This window comes from Peromyscus californicus, unplaced genomic scaffold (genome assembly GCF_007827085.1).
Source record: "Peromyscus californicus insignis strain IS unplaced genomic scaffold, ASM782708v3 Scaffold_23__1_contigs__length_62951481, whole genome shotgun sequence".
In the NCBI taxonomy this organism is placed as follows: domain Eukaryota; kingdom Metazoa; phylum Chordata; class Mammalia; order Rodentia; family Cricetidae; genus Peromyscus; species Peromyscus californicus.
Window position 1 is genome coordinate 60,613,930 of NW_026294534.1, and position 11,672 is coordinate 60,625,601.

Sequence of the window (11,672 nt, forward strand, 5' to 3'; positions counted from 1 at the left end):
TCCTTGTCCCCATCTGAGGAGGATGTTAAGAAGCCCCTCCATTCTAGCTAGAGTACCTCATGCCTGTGCAGTGTAAAGGAGCTCAGCATCAGCTCCCTTCACCTCCCACCATAAGAACTACTGGAAAGGTCGTCCCTTAGCAGTTATGCACCCTGAACTGGATCTCCAGTGAGAGAATCGTGGAAGAAGCATGGGCACAAAGCAGCCATTTCAAGGGAGTAGTATCTTAAATGAAACACTTTTATGTTTCCACATGTAAACCATCAATGAGTTGAGCTTTCACTCTATGCTAACACTCTGCCCTCCAAAAAGAAAGAAAATCAATTCTTGTTGGCTTCATTTGCAGTATGCAAAATGTCATTTCCTTGACCCTGCCCATGACTGAGGTGAGCATTTGTCCCAGCAGTAAATGGACTGAGAATGCAGCTCAGTGGTAGAGCCTACATTCAGCATGTTGGAGGCCTTGGTCAGTCCTCATCACCACAAGGGAAGTTCAATAATATCATGTTAAAATAATATAAAAGAAAGTCACCCACGTTATAGTAATACTGGCTGCCACTTTTCACCTCATCTCTTATGTGAAGAGGGGCATTCCAATTCATCTACACTATCACTCCCTGGTTTGCCTTCCAAAGGCAAGATAGGTGTGAAAGATTCTGTGGTTACAGTTGCTGAAAGCACAAATCCTGTAGCATTCTCTCCACTGTTAGAATCTTATCCAGACTCAGTGGGCCAGGACCCTGTTGTCAATGTTGCCTACTTGATAATAGTGTTGTTTTCTCAATGTTCCTGCTACTGTGGCATATTTTCTTGAAAATACATCTTGTAATACATAAACCAATTGTCATCATAACCGGCATATGCTGGCATAATCTGGCCACATAGCCAATAGAGAAAGCACTTGCCTAGAATGCTCACAATGGCAGTGTTCAATCATTAGCACTGCCTACAAAATTCAAAATCCATTGACTTTTAAAAGATATTCCTTGAACCTCTTACATACTGTTTCAAGACACATTCACATTAAGTGGCAGATACTTAAAGGTAACAGTAAGACAATATGTGAATTGTCTAATATGTCTAAATTGAAAAATTACAGAATGGAAAAAACAGATAATCTTAATTACATTTAGTCACAAAAAATTAATGAAGGTAATTGGATATTGTATACTTGGTTTTTAAATATAATCATATTTTCGTGATACTTAACTACATAATAATACATAGCAAAAATACAACGCATTTATTATAACAACTGAAAAACAATCCATTTTATAACAGAGCCAACTTGCTATTAAGTGCATATAGAGGATACTGTGGACTAAGTTAAATATCTTTTTCTTATTTATACAAAGAGCCATTCATTAATGGCTCATGCTAAAAAACAAACAAACATGTTTCAGATGATATGGTTTTAGAATGAAATTTCTTAGAAATAATTTAACTGATTTTGTATTCTACAAATGTTAAGAAGCAAATTAAGAAAGACTATAACTGCATTTTTATTGGATTTCCTTGGCAGTTTTTTGCAGGAACAAATCTTATTACTCTTTTTCAATTAGGGTAGGACCAATAGAGTATTCATTATTAATCTTACCTCTACTGATCTGGACAGGCTTTTCAGGTATTAATTGTAGCTCTCCTGGAGTTCTTACTTTACTGTGACATATTTTAAAAGTGATAATTTAATAACCATTTTAAAAAACATTTACCCAAAGATTTGAATTTGTTGTTGTTTCAGGTCATAACATAACTTACATTATAAATTTACAAACAGCTACTAATATGTTCTTCAACATTTTGACTGTAGTGGGTGACTCTTTCCTTACTCTTTCCTCCTTGTGTTGAAGAAAAGGAAGAACTGAGCCACAAAAAACTACCTCAACAAAAGCACAGAGAGACAGAGAGAAACAGAGAGACAGAGACAGGGCTAGAGACAGAGAGACAGAGAGAAAGAGAGACAGAGAGTCAGAGTCAGGCAGACAGAAGAGACACTGGTTCTTTCACAGCCTTTGTTTGATGGCTACAGTAACTGGTGGTTCTATAGTCACATGCTCAATAGAATTAATATCCTGACTCCATCCCCATTCCTTGCCCTTAGAGCACGACAGCACTTTCTTTGTCATACTTTTTTGGCATTTCAGTGACTGTGGTGTTACCTCCCAAGAGCTTGGTTTGCAGATCATGGAATAGAGTCCCGCTTCTGCTAACACTCTAACTTCCAAACCTTTCCTTGACAGCCCATTCAGGAGGGAATCCTGCACCACAATCTGGCTGTTTATGTGCTAAACAAGAATTTCTACAAAGACTAAACAAGGTAATAACATGAAGACAAAAATAAAACCTGATGGATAATTTTTGTTATTTGCTGTAGAACTATTTAGAATTCCAAGTAGAACTTAACATTCAAGGTGTGTCTTTGAAATGTAGCTACCAGAAAATTATGAATCTTTACATGGGTAATTAACTCTGCCACCTTGGGGATCTTATAACTTGGAGAAAATCAGCTATTTCATAATATGTAACAGATGTTTTATTATATACAGCCCCATTAAAAAAGATAACAATGCCCTCCATTATGGACCTAGTCAACTATACTGAGGACAGATCTGGCTTGAAATGAAGGCTTAATTCTCTACCTAAATCGCCCCCACGGCGGGTCGCAGCATTTCGTGCGGTGACAGGTTCGGCCTCGCACGCGCATCCCACCCAGCACTGACAGGATGCCCAAGAGGAAGGTTTGCACGGATGGAGCAGCGAAGGCGGAGCCCAAGCGGCGCTCCGCGAGGCTGTCTGTCAAGCCGCCCCTGCCAAGGTGGACGGAAAGCCGAAAAAGGCCGCGGGAAAGGATAAATCATCAGATAAAAAAAGTGCAAACCAAAGGTAAGAGGGGAGCAAAGGGCAAACAGGCTGAGGTGGCTGAGCAGCAAACCACAGATGTGCCTGCAGAAAATCAGATTACAGCCTATGAAGTAGAAGAGAAGAAGCCAAGGCCGACTAACCATCCGTCAGTGTCCCCGCCTCCCTTCTTGTACAATCCAGATGAATATCTTTAACAACTATTTTGTAAATACGAGTTTTTTAGTAGCTCTAGAAACATTTTTAAAAGGTGTGAGGAAGTCCTGCCTCATCCCATTTTTTAAGTGTAAATGAATTTTTTAAGAGGTTAAATCGATACCCAGAGAGGCCTGCCCCTAGGTAACATCCCTGGGCACCAGCCATCCCAGGGAAGACCTGCCCAACTTGGCCCCAGGTTCTGGCCATTGTACAGGAACTCCCCCCACCCCCACTGGGAAGGTTCCCCTTCTCCATGACCCCCGGCAGGCCCAGCAATCTCCTCGCCCTGCCCTCACGCCCATCTGCCCAAGACCCCAGCCACTTCCTGAGATTTAGAGACCAGCCCCCAGATCCCATCCTGTCCCAGAGCTCCCATCTGGACAAGAGAGACCCCAGTCACTACCTGAGACTCAGAGACCAGCCCCCAGCGCCCATCAGGCCCAGAGCTTCCATCTGGACAAGAGAGAGACTTCCTGAATCTGTCAGCTTTGTCTGGACCAAGAGCGCTGATATCACCAAGAACGAATCCGCAAGGAGATGGGCAGACGTCAAGGCAGAAGTTCATACAACAAAATGAAGAGCAATACAGCATCACCAAACCTAGCCCTCCTCCAACAGCTAGACCTGAAAATCACAAAATGGAAGAAGCAGAAGAAAGCAACCTTATGAATAACATCATGAAGAGGCTAGAGGCTTATAAAGAAGAAATCAAAACTGAAATTGAGGAAAAGACAAACAAAAAACGGGAAGAATGCTATAAAAAACTAGAGGAAAGGACAAATAAAGCAAAAGAAAACAATAAATCCCTGAAAGAAAATCATGAAAAAGATGAAGGAAACAGTCCAAGACCTGAAAAGGGAAATAGAAAAAATGAAGAAGACACAAACAGAGGGAATGTTGGAAATAGAAATTTTGAGTAAATGAACAGGAACTTCAGATGCAAGTATAACTAACAGAATGCAAGAGATGGAAGAAGGATCTCTGGCGTTGAAGATACGGTAGAAGAAATAGATTCCTCAGTCAAAGAAAACAATAAAGCCAACAAAGTCATGACCCAAAATGTCCAAGAAACTTGGGACACCATGAAAAGACCAAACCTAAGAATAATAGGGATAGAGGAAGGAGAAGAATACCAACTCAAAGGCACAAAAAATATATTCAACAAGATCATAGAAGAAAATTTTCCCAACTTAAAAAAGGAAATGCTTATGAAGATACAAGAAGCCTATAGAACACCAAACAGACTAGACCCCCCCAAAAAAGTCCCCTCACCACATAATAATTAAACAACTAAACATACAGAATAAAGAAAGAATATTAAGAGCAGCAAAGGAAAAAGGCCAAGTGACTTATAAAGGCAAACCCATCAGAATAACACCGGATTTCTCAATGGAGACTTTGAAACCCAGAAGGACCTGGACAGATGTAATGCAGACACTAAGAGACCATGGATGCCAGCCTAGACTAATATACCCAGCAAAACTTTCAATCATCATAGACGGAGTGAACAAGACATTCCAAGACAAAGCCAGATTTAAACAATACTTATCCACAAACCCAGCCCTACAGAAAGCACTAGAAAAAAATACCAACCTAAGGAAGTCAGATACACCCTCGAAAACACAGGCAATAGATAATGCCACAGCAGTAAACCCCAAAGAAGAGAAGTACACACACACTACCACCAAAAAATAACAGGAATGAACAATCACTGATCATTAATATCCCTTAATATCAATGGATTAATTCACCTATAATGGCACAGGCTTACAGAATGGATATGAAGGCAGGACCCATCTTTCTGCTGCATACAAGAAACACACCTCAAATTCAAAGATAGACACTACCTAAAATAAAAAGCTGGGAAAAGACTTTCCAATCAAATGGTCTTAAGAAGCAAGTGGGTGTAGCCATCCTAATATCCAGCAAAATAGACTTCAAACTAAAATCAATCGAAAGAGATCAAGAAGGGCATTACATACTGATCACAGGAAAGATCCACCAAGATGAAGTTCCAATTCTGAACATTTATGCCCAAAACACAAGGGCACCCACATATGTAAAAGAAACATTACTAAAGCTTAAACCACATATAAAACCCCACACATTAATAGTGGGAGACTTCAACACCCCACTTTCACCACTGGAGAGATTAGCCATATCAAAACTTAACAGAGAAATAAAGAACTTAACTGATGTTATGACTCAAATGGACTTAATCGATATCTACAGAACATTTCATCCTAAGAAAAAAAGAATATAACTTCTTCTCAGCACCCCATGGAACCTTCTCTAAAATCGACCACATACTTGGCCACAAAACAAATCTAAACAGATACAAAACAACTGGAATAACCTCCTGCATTCTATCAGACCACCATGGTTTAAAGTTAGATTTCAACAACAACAAAAATTACAGAAAGTCTAAAATGTCATGGAAACTGAATAATGCTCAACAAGGAAGAAATAAACAAAGAAATTAAAGACTTCCTAGAGTTCAATAAAAATGAATGTACTACGTACCCAAACTAATGGGACACTATGAAAGCAGTGGTAAGAGGAAAATTCATAGCACTAAATGCCCACATAAAGAAGTTGGAGAAATGTCACACTAGTGACGTAACAGCACCCTGAAAGCTCTAGAACAAGAAGAAGCAAAGTCTCCCAGGAAGAATAGATGCCAGGAAATAATCAAATTGAGAGCTGAAATCAATAAAATGGAAAGAGAACAATACAAAAAATTAATGAAATGAAGAGTTGGTTCTTTGAGAAAATCAACAAGATAGACAAGCCCTTATCCAAACTAACCAAAAAACACAGAGAGAGCATCCAAATTAACAAAATCAGAAATGAAAAGGGGGACATAACAACAGACAATGAGGAAATCCAGAGAATCATCAGGTCATACTTCAAAAACCTGTACTCCACAAAACTGGAAAATGTAAAAGAAATGGATAATTTTTTGGATAGGTACCATATACCTAAGTTAAATCAAGACCAGATAAACTATTTAAATAGTCCAATAACCCCTAAGGAAATAGATTCCACTAAAATCAGGAACAAGGCAAGGCTGACTGCTCTCCCCATACTTATTCAATATAGTACTTGAAGTTCTAGCCAGAGCAATAAGACAACATAAGGAGATTAAGGGAATACAAATTGGAAAGGAAGAAGTCAAGCTTTCTCTATTTGCAGATGACATGATAGCATACTTGAGTGACCCCAAAGATTCATTCATCAGTCATTAAAAGACTCCCAACCAAAAAAAACCCAGGACCAGATGGTTTCAGCACAGAATTCTACCAAATCTTCAAAGAAGAGTTAATACCAATACTCTTTAAATTGTTCCACACAATAGAAACAGAAGGAACATTACCAAACTCCTTCTATGAGGCTACAATTACCCTGATTTCTAAACCAAACAAAGATGCAACAAAAAAAGAGGACTACAGACCGATCTCCCTCATGAACATTGATGCAAAAATACTCAATAAAATATTGGCAAACAGACTCCAAGAATACATCAAAACAATTATCCACCATGATCAAGTAGGTTTCATCCCAGGGATGCAAGGGTGGTTCAACATACTAAAGTTGTCAATGTGATACACCATATACACAAACTGAAAAAAAAACCACATGATCATCTCACTAGATGCTAAAAAGGTATTTGACAAAATCCAACACCCCTTCATGATAAAGGTCTTGGAGAGATCAGGAATACAGGGAACATACCTAAACATAATAAAGGCAATTTACAGCAAGCCAACAGTCAACATCAAATTAAATGGAGAGAAGCTCAAAGAGATTCCACTAAAATCAGGAACAAGGCAAGGCTGACTGCTCTCCCCATACTTATTCAACAGAGTACTTGAAGTTCTAGCCAGAGCAATAAGACAGCATAAGGAGATTAAGGGAATACGAATTGGAAAGGAAGAAGTCAAGCATTCCCTATTTGCAGATGACATGATAGCATACTTGAGTGACCCCAAAGATTCAACCAAGGAACTGATACAGCTTATAAACACCTTCAGCAACATAGCAGGATACAAGATCAACTCAAAAAAATCAGTAGCCCTCCTATATGCAATTGACAAACAGGCTGAGAAGGAAATCAGAGATACATCACCCTTTACTATAGCCACAAATGATATAAAATACCTTGGGGTAACACTAACTAAGCAAGTGAAGGACCTACATGGCAAGAACTTTAAGTCCCTGAAGAAAGAAATTGAAGATGTCAGAAAATGGAAAGATCTCCCATGCTCATGGATAGGCAGGTAAAAATTGTAAAATAGTAAAAATAGTAAAAAACATAGTAAAAATGGCAATCTTACCAAAAGCAATCTACAGATTCAATGCAATCCCCATCAAAATACCAACACAATTCTTCACAGACCTGGAAAGAATAATACTCAACTTCATATCGAAAAACAAAAAACTCAGGATAGCCAAAAGAATCCTGTACGATAAAACAACCTCTGGAGGCATCACAATCTCTGACCTCAAGGTCTACTATAGAGCTACAGTAATAAAAACAGCTTGGTACTGGCATAAAAACCGACATATGGACCAATGGAATCAAATTGAAGACCCTGACATTAATCCGCACACCTATGAACATATAATTTTTGACAAAGAAGTCAAAACTGTACAATGGAAAAAAGAAAGCATCTTCAACAAATGATGCTGGCATAACTGGATATCAAGGTGTAGAAGGCTGCAAATAGATCGATATCTGTCACCGTTGACAAAACTTAAGTCCAAGTGGATCAAAGACCTCAACCTAAATCCAGCTACTCTGAACCTGATAGAAGAGAAAGTAGGAAGTAGTCTTGAACGCATTGGCATAGGAGATCACTTCCTAAATATAACACCAGTAGCACAGACACTGAGAGAAACAATCAATCAATGGGACCTCTTGAAACTGAGAAGCTTTTGTGTGGCAAAGGATAAGGTCAACAAGGCTAAGCAACAGTCTACAGAATAGGAAAAGTTCTTCACCAACCCCACATCTGACAGAGGACAGATATCCAGAATATATAAAGAACTCAAGAAATTAGACATCAAAATGCCCAACAGTCCAATTAAGAAATGGGCTATAGAACTAAACAGAGAATTCTCAACAGAGGAAGCTCAAATGGCTGAAAGACATTTAAGGAATTGCTCAACATCCCTAATTATCAGGGAAATGCAAATCAAAATGACTCTGAGATACCACTTTACACCTGTCAGAATGGACAAGATCAAAACCACTGAAGACAGCTTATGCTGGAGAGGATGTGGAGCTAGGGGAACTCTCTTCTACTGCTGGTGGGAATGCAAGCTTGTACAACCACTTTGGAAATCAATATGGCGCTTTCCTAGAAAATTGGGAATCAGATTGGGGATTTAGCTCAGTGGTAGAGCACTTGCCTAGCAAGCACAAGGCCCTGGGTTTGAACCTCAGCTCAAAAAGAAAAAAGAAAAAAAAGAAAATTGGGAATCAATCTCCCCCAAGATTCAGCTATACCACTCTTGGGCATATACCCAAGGAATGCTCAATCATACCACGAGGGCACTTGCTCAGCTATGTTCATATCAGGACTGTTTGTCATAGCCAGAACCTGGAAACAACCTAGATGCCCTTCAACTGAAGGATGAATAAATAAAATGTGGTACATATACACAATGGAATACTACTTAGCAGAGAAAAACAATGACATCATGAGGTTTGCAGGCAAATGGATGGATCTAGAAAGAATCATCCTGAGTGAGGTAACCCAGACTCAGAAAGACAAACATGGTATGTACTCACTCATAGGAGGATACTAGATGTAAAACAAAGATGACTAGACTGCTACTCACATCACCAGGGAGGCTACCTGGAAAACAGGACCCCAAGAAAGACACAGGGATCACCCAATGACAGAGAAATGGATGAGATCTACATGAATAACCTGGACGTGAGTGTGGGTAATGAAGGGCAAGGTTTGAGGGGAAGGGAGCTTAGGGGAGCGGGAGATCCCAGCTAGATCAAAAACAGAGAGGGAAAACAAGGAATAAGAGACCATGATAAATGAAGACCCCATGGGAATAGGAAGAAGCAAAGTGCTAGAGAGGTCCCCAGAAATCCACAATGATACCTCCACAATAGACCACTGGCAATGGTCAAGAGACAGCCCAAACTGACCTACTCTAGTGATAGGATGACCAAACACCCTAATTGTCGTGCTAGAAACCCCATCCAATGACTGAGGGAACCGAATGCAGAGATCCTTGGCCAGGCCCCAGGTGGAGCTCCAGGAGTCCAATTGGTGAGAAAGAGGAGGGTTTGTATGAGCAAGAATTGTTGAGACTAAAATTGGAAAAAGCACACTGACAAATAGCCAAACGAATGGAAACACATGAACTGTGAACCAATAACTGAGGAGCCCCCAACTGGATCAGGCCCTCTGGATAAGTGAGACAGTTGATTAGCTTGAACTGTTTGGGAGGCATCCAGGCAGTTTGACCTGGACCTGTCCTTAGTGCATGATCTGGTTGTTTGGAACCTGGGGCTTATGAAGGGACACTTTGCTTAGCCTGGGAGGAAGGGACTGGACCTGCCTGGACTGAATCTACCAGATTGAGCTGAATTCCCAGGGGAGTCTTTGCCCTGGAGGAGATGGGAATGGGGCATGGGCTGGGAGGAATGTGCGGGGGTACGGGAGGGGGAGGACAAGGGAATCCGTGGCTGATAAGTAAAATCAAATTATAAAATAAAAAAAATTATTTTTAAAAAAAAGGAAGAAAAAAAGAGGTTAATTCACTTGCTGGGTATTTATTTTTTGGTACAACCAGAAAATAGCAGGATACTGAATCAGGAGAGGCTGTGACCGTAGAGGGGCTAATTTTATATCCTATAACACAAAGTATACTAAATGGTAATTTGGAGTCTTGGTCGTGCATTTGTATCTGGAATATTCTCAGTTGTTTCAGTTGGTCTCGTGTTTCTAGTAGAACTGTATCCTAAAAAACAACTCCTCGGTTCTTGTCCTGTCAGAACTGTCTCTGGTCATGGCAGTCCATTTTCCTAAAAATTGTGATAATGTGCTGTGAAAGATTGAAATTTTGAATATGTACTGTATGTGGCATAAAATTGTGAGTCAGTGGAACTAAGAATTGTTATGTGAGGTCTTTGGGAAAACTTGCCTAGGCTAGCAGATCATGGACACAAATGTGCCTTCAACTCTCTTTATGTCCCAATAACATGGAAGGAAAAAACTCTTTATACAGAGATAACTAGTAGTCGTGTTATGGTTCGGCTCTCTTCAATTCAGATAATCCACTTGATATTCAGAGGACTCATTATGTGGAAAACAGATCACTGATGAAATGATTGATGGAGCTCTTTTGGGAAAAGGATGGAGTGAGTCTTCCACCATCTAAGACAGGATGCAAAGAGACTTTGCATGTAAATCTGGTATCAAAGAAGGAACTCAAGAGCCGGGCGGTGGTGGCGCACGCCTTTAATCCCAGCACTAGGGAGGCAGAGCCAGGCGGATCTCTGTGAATTCGAGGCCAGCCTGGTCTCCAAAGTGAGTTCCAGGAAAGGCGCAAAGCTACACAGAGAAACCCTGTCTCGAAAAACCAAAAAAAAAAAAAAAAGGAACTCAAAATGTTGGTTGCCTGTGATACTGTCTGATAATTCAGAATGATCCCAAATCATGTATGCTCTCAGAAAAGATAAATGTCTCAAAGGATAACTCCTGGTGAAGGTCTAGGTTCAATCCTGACTTCAGAATGTTTTTGAATAAGTAAGGAGATTCGGTTTGAGATTAATAAGTGTGAGTAACACAAAAATTTCCTTTTCCAAAGCAGAGAGTTAGTACTTGGGAAATGATAGTTGAGTGTAAAACTAGTGTCTACATGAACAAAAATGAACAAGTTCTCAGTCTAAAATTATATTCCGTAATACCATGGGGACCATAAGACACAGCAGGCATTAAGTATAGAGTACCTAACTCAGAACAACACCCTACACAAATCAGTCTCTTATCTTTGAAATTCCCTAATGTTAATGTACTGTTAAGTCTCTTAAATCTTACCTGAAGAAAGACTTTGGATCAGTACTGTGATGCACTTCTAAAAATAAAGACAAAATTGCTTATTATAACTCTAGAAAAATATATAAAAGAAATTAGACTCTTTGTTAATATCAGTTTCATTTAGACTAATCTGGAGACTATTATTGAGTACATATTCAATTGTAGGAAATTAATTCACAGAGAGCTATTACTTCCATTCACGGTATATTTAAACTCAGAGAGAGAGCAATCTATCAAGCATTAATGCCTAAAAATAAACTCTCATGCACATCTGTGATGATCCTAACTAAACAATCTCAGACAGAGAGAGCAGCATCCTTACCAGACTCAGGACCTCAAACTGACTGAGTCACAAAACAACTGGGACTGTGGCTCAGTGGTAAAGCCTACACCTATCATGTGGGAGCCCTCAGTCAGCCCTCATCACTATAAGTGCAGAGAACAACAAAATTCACAGTAACGTGATACTAGAAATTTACCTGCATTGCCATAGTACTGACACTTTTGGTCTTACCTCTGAAGGGAAGAAGGCATTTGGATTTACTA

General features: G+C 39.7%; 1 pseudogene; it reads left to right on the forward strand.

The window, feature by feature from the left end:
* The first annotated feature begins 2,723 nt into the window (after window positions 1-2,723).
* Window positions 2,724-3,056, forward strand: LOC128119343 (non-histone chromosomal protein HMG-14-like; annotated as a pseudogene).
* Window positions 3,057-11,672: the final 8,616 nt, after the last annotated feature.